Consider the following 6,000-nt stretch of genomic DNA (forward strand, 5'->3'; position numbering starts at 1 on the left):
TTTTTGAAAAAAATTGAATTGTTCATAAGAATTTTGTGAACATTGTTTTAAATAATTAATTTTTTCGAAATATAATACATATTAGGTATGCACATTTTTTTTAAGTAATTGAATTCTTGTGGAAAAATTTATTTGTGAAAATAATTGAATTTTTCGATTAATTAATTTAAAATAGTATTAAAAATAATTGAAATTCTTCGATGAGTTTTATTATTTATGAAAATAATTGAATTTTTGATGAATTTTATCAATTTTTTTTTTTTAAATAATTGAATTCTTTTGCGAAATTTCTGAAAATACTAGATATTGAAAATAATGGAATTTCGAATATTTTTCGAAAATAATTGAATCGTTTTAAAGAATTTAATTATAATTTTTGAGAAAAAAAAATTTTTTTATTCAAGAATAGTTAAAAAAATATTTTTATCAATGACTTAAAAACTTGAGCTTCGTGCATGATACTTTTAGGTTTATACGCAGTAGAAAGAAAGTCTTATTTTAAGGCATAGCAAGGCAGTCTTAAAATTCTGATGAAACATTTTCAAGTCAGCCAACGATGAATAGCCACAATGGATTTTAGAGGGTTTAACATTGAAGCAGATAGTGTTGAATTTAAGACTTATTTTAACACAGTTTTCTCAAAAAGTCAAAAGTATATCAAATTGATACTAAAGAGGTCAAAGTGAATCAAATTGATACCAAAAATTTGAATCAATTTTTGATTTGATCCACATTTTTTTTTTTTTGCATTATTAACAAGCCCACAGTCAAGAGTATTAAATGGCACTACATTTTTGGTATAAAAATTCAAATTTTTGGTTGTAATTTGATAATTTTGAGTTGAGAGTGTAAGATTTACTTCTTACTGTGTATATAAATGTTTCTCAATGAAAGTTTCGGAAAATTTTTCTGAAAGGAAGAAAAATTTTCCATTAGGCACCAGTGGGAAAATACCCACCCCATGGGGTCAGGGACTTTAAATTTTATTTCTATTTTTCTACGATATGGTAATGCCCGAAATTTTATATACAATGTTTCGAATTCGTAGAATCATTTATTCAAATGACTTAAGTACCAAAAAGAAATTTGATTTTTGAACTATATTTATAAGAAAAAAAGGACCTTTCTCTGAAATTCGTCACAAAATTTTCCACTGAAAATGAATTTGAATAGAAATTCTTTCTCAGGTGCGGAAATTCCGGAAAAAAAACCCCATTTCTTTGAATGAGTAGTAATTTGGAAATTTTTGAAAATTTATGTTAATTTTGAGAAAGTGTTTTAAGATATCAGTATATATATGCGATTGATTTTAATATAAAGATGATAAATGACAGAGTAGATTATATTTGTTGCAGTATATTATTGCACATGATTGAGAGTGATGTTTGCTTGAAAATCATCCAAATGATCAAAGAGGGGGAGTGAGTGAGAGAGAATGTGCGATTTGTCTCTCTTGAGATTGTGTATATGAATAAGAGAGAAAGGGAGAGAGAAGCTGAGAGACAGAACGCCTACGGCACTTTAGTGAATAGATAAACGTGAGTCAGAAGAGGCTTGACGGAGGCTCGTCTCCTGATCAGCCAATCCCTTCAGCCAGAATGACGTAAGATCACCTCAGCTTAACTCTTTTCAAATTACGTATTCGTACGCGCCATACGCTCTCTGCATTATAAAAATATTTAAATTCGCAAATTGTCGACACACATTTTTTTCTTTAATGAAAATTTCAAAAATAACCATTCTCGTTTTTTTTTAATTTTGATCCAAAAAAATATGTATTGTTATAACAAAAAGATTACAGATTTTTTGAAAGTTTTTCTTAACCTTTAGAGGGCTGGTAAATTTGTACAAATTTTAGTAGGTTTTTGTTAGAAATTTATAAATGAGAAGTCAATTCGATAGATTCGTTAAAATAAATGCTGGGCACTATAGTGCCAAGCCCGGACCTCTAAAGTTTAAAACATAATTTTTATATTGATACCAAAAATTTGGATCAATTCGTTGTAATTTGATACTTTTATAAGCTAACATTATTTTTTTTGTTAATTTTAGATTGGATCGAATAAAAAGCGATTTGTCGGAATAAAAAAAAAGGAGTGATGATCCGAACATCAATTCAAGGCAATAACAGAACTTTATTATTAATTCTTTTAGAAGTGAATTCTTTTCTGAGAATGAAGAAATAATTTTTACTCAGATGACAGTTTTTTCTTTTTTAAAAAGTACGTTTATATATTATTATGATGAAAAACTAGAGGAAAATTAAATATTTATATATACATATAGCTGAGACGAAGGTTCATTTTAGAAACTTTGTTCCTGTCTCAATGTCTATCAAGTAATAAGTCGTGCTAAAGTGATTTTGACTGCTTAAGAAGTTACACGTCATTAGACTTTAAAGTTTCGCAGAAACTTTAATTAATTTTGTAAAAGTGAAAAGTTAACGGATATCACATTTTCCACTCTTTATGCAAATGAAAGTAAATTTACACAGTACAAGGTTGTAATCTTCCCGGAAAGATATAATATATTAAATTAAATTTGTTAAGTTCTTTTTTACAAACAGATATTAAAGAATATTAATTTATATCTAAAAGTAAATTTTGAAATAGTAATAATAATATAATAACTATTATTTTATAGGCATTTTTTTAAAATTAATTTTTTTTTAAATAAAATTTTTTAAGAATATCAAATTGAGACGAAAAATGTTGCAAAAATATTGCAAAGCAATATTGCTTTGCAATATTTTTGCAACATTTTTCGTCTCAATTTGATATTTGCAGAAAAGATTTGATTTCGAAATATTTTGAGTCAATTATTTTTGGGTTCGAAAATTTGTGACACGCTCTGAAGAAAAATGCCTAAGAAGCAAATGATTTTAAGGTTATGTTTGTGATATTTTTACCTTATTTGAAAGTTTTTGTTTAATTGAGTAAAACTAAAGACGAATTTTTTACTACTTTTATAGTAAAACATTTCTGGTAACTTTTACTATTTTTATAGCAAAACATTTCTGGTAACTTTTGCTACTTTCGCAGTAAATTTTGCTACGTTCGAAGTAAATTTGACTAATTTTTTACAAATATGTTCTTTGAACGTAGGAAAATTTACTCCGAAAGTTGTGAAAATTACCAAAAATGTTTTTACTATAAAAGTAGTAAAAGTTACTTTTATATTTTTCTCCGTGATGAATCTTCATTCCGAGAAGTACAAACCGAGAATTTTTTAATTCCTGTATCTTTCTTCGGAGCGCGTCACATATTTCGAAATTTAAATTAAAGTTTGTAATTTATGTTCGAAAAATAATAAAATTAATTTAAATAGTCAAAACTTCTCCCTCGCAAACATTGTTAACTTAAAAGTTCGGATGTTCTTCGGTATCAATTTGATACTTTTTAAAAAAAAACTGTGAAGAAAGAACGTACCTAAGAAGCAAAAAAGAAGAAATTTTAGGTTTATAATTTTCGTGGTACAAGTACAGAAGGAGAATCAATAACAATTAAAAATTATTGGTTCAAGTATTAATAGCCAATAGAAATTAGTTTCAAATAAGGAACTTTTAATTTCTATAAATACCACAAACATAACCTATAAGCTTCTTAGATACCTTTCTTACGATCGCGTAACAATTTTATTAGTTTTATTAATTTTATTATCTCCTATTGGGATCCGAAATCATGTGAAACTGACCCACCCCTGTACCCACTTGCGTCCGACATCTTGGTTTTTTATCTCTTTTTTTTACATATGTTAGAGAGAGACGAAATGAAAAGACAACTACCGCAAGTGGGTCGACACCAGAGGGCCTACGCAGCTCTGCGGTTCCCAATTAAGTAAGAGCAAAAAATGCCATTTGTATATATTTATATACAGATAAACACACATATATTATGATTTTTAATTTTATCTGAAGTGTATAATTTTTTTTTCCAAAATTAAGTATACGTATCATTATTTTTCTCAAATTCTCCTCGTGGTCTTTCAACGATAACAAAATTAAAATTGATAATTTTTTTCTATATTTTTGTAACATAATAATCAACACAATAAATTATCGAATAAATGAAAAAAAGCGCACGTTTAGTGTTTTTGCAAAATTTTCGAGATATATTTAGGAGGGTCATACGATTTCAAATATGATGAGTTATGTAATTCTTTAGTACAAAAAAAAGAGGAAAAAAAGTTCTAGAAATATAAATTGTGTAACCGGAGTGTAAAATAAAATCTGTTATTACGCGATATATTTGAAAGTGATATTGATAATATCACTTTTTTTTTGGGCATTTCTTTTAAAAGTTTAACATTTTAGTAATGTTCGCAGTGTTTACTTAAAACAAATTGCGAAAAATTGGTAGCAGAAATTTTTGCGAAATATCATTTTCACGAATTGTCATTTAAGCGAACTGTCATTTTTTTCGAAATGTCACTGTTGCGAATTGTCATTTCGTAAAAATGGCAATTCGAAAAAATGGCAGTTCGCATAAATGACAATTCGCAAAAGTGACATTTCGTTAAAATAACAGTTCGGTAAAATGACAGTTCGGTCAAATGCAATTCGGTAAAATGACAGTTCGGTCAAATGACATTTGGGGAATAATCATGCGCCTCTTAATTCTTTTCTTTCTAAATCTGAAAAAGTCATTGATTTCAATTAATATCTGGGTTGCCGCACTAAAGTAAGCATTCGTAGTTTTTGTAGATTTTTGGAAAAATCATTAGAATTGCATGAAAAAAATTAGGAATTAGAAAAATCAGTTGATTTTTAAAGCAAAATCTAGATCTAGTGATATACTGACATACATATGCAGAAATATTTGCGTATTTACGGTTGGGAATCAGTGAAGTTTCGCTAATTTAGAATAAGAAATTATTTCTGATTTCGGAAAATTTTTTTAATTACAAACATCTTTTTGTTTCAGGAAGAAGAACAGAACAAATAACGTTGAAGAAAGTAGTCACACGTAAAGAAGAAAGTAGCAGAAAAATAATGTGAGTAAAACTTTTCAGACTTTCGGTAATGGATTTGAATTCACAATTTTTCTAAGGATATCAAAATATTGAGTCAAAAAAAAAACGAATCAAAATGTTGCATCGGGCTTCGCAAAACATTTATTGCTTCGTTTTTCGGTTCAATTTGATATCCTTAGAAAAATTGTATTGTTGGCGGTACAGAAAGTAATGTTTATACTAATTCGTGAGGATAAGGTTTTAAATTGAAAACATGAATTTCGTAAGTTAGGAGTCGTGTTGAAAGTACGTCATCGTTAGCATTTTAGGGGTTTAGAAGAGGGTCGGTATTCTGACAAATAAGATTTGTAGTTCAAGGAACATAAAGGTTAGAAAGTGAAATTTGTAAAAATACAACACTTGAAGATTGGTGTAAATTATTTACGGTACAATACGAATTATTGCAAATTGTTTTCAAAATTTAAATGTGAAAAAATATTCCATTGAAAAAAACTTTTGGATGGCAAGCTGTAGTTTAAATTAAATTCGATTTACATCCTCATCATCTTAATGGAACTACAATCTTACAATTAACTACTTGACAAATGCATTACATTGTACTTCACTCTTCCCTAATAGGCGCAGAGCTATACAGTTGAAGTTAAATTTCGACGCAATAAGTCGATGACTTATACACTATAATACTCACATGATTCGAATGATGTAAAAAGGGCTTCATAAATAAATATCTAAAGGTCACGATTCTAATTTAGAATATTAGAAGTATTTAAGTATTAAACAAGGTCAGTAATGTAAGAACTCTCCCCTCTTCGATCCAGTAAGAAGTTACTTTAAAGTTTTTAAAAATTTTTTTTAAAATACTCAGTTGTATTATGGAAAATTTTTAACTTCAGTTCTTATCATTAAATTTTCGACCCAGCCATTATCATTATTAGGGGTTTATAAGATTGGCGTCACTTCAAATGATAAAGCTTTATTGAATAAGATACGAACATGAAAGTTCAGGTCAAGATCAAAATTCTTCTATAG

The 6,000-nt window shown here is 27.7% G+C and overlaps 1 long non-coding RNA gene across 1 annotated transcript in view; it reads left to right on the forward strand.

Moving 5' to 3' along the window:
- LOC122510398 overlaps positions 1-4,936 on the forward strand; it is a 24,533-nt gene extending 19,597 nt beyond the window's left edge. The window contains exon 4 of the long non-coding RNA XR_006302439.1: positions 4,923-4,936. This is a non-coding gene — a long non-coding RNA (uncharacterized LOC122510398). The remainder of the gene's footprint in view (positions 1-4,922) is intronic.
- Positions 4,937-6,000: the final 1,064 nt, after the last annotated feature.

This window comes from Leptopilina heterotoma, unplaced genomic scaffold (genome assembly GCF_015476425.1).
Source record: "Leptopilina heterotoma isolate Lh14 unplaced genomic scaffold, ASM1547642v1 Lhet_68, whole genome shotgun sequence".
Taxonomy (NCBI): Eukaryota; Metazoa; Arthropoda; class Insecta; order Hymenoptera; family Figitidae; genus Leptopilina; species Leptopilina heterotoma.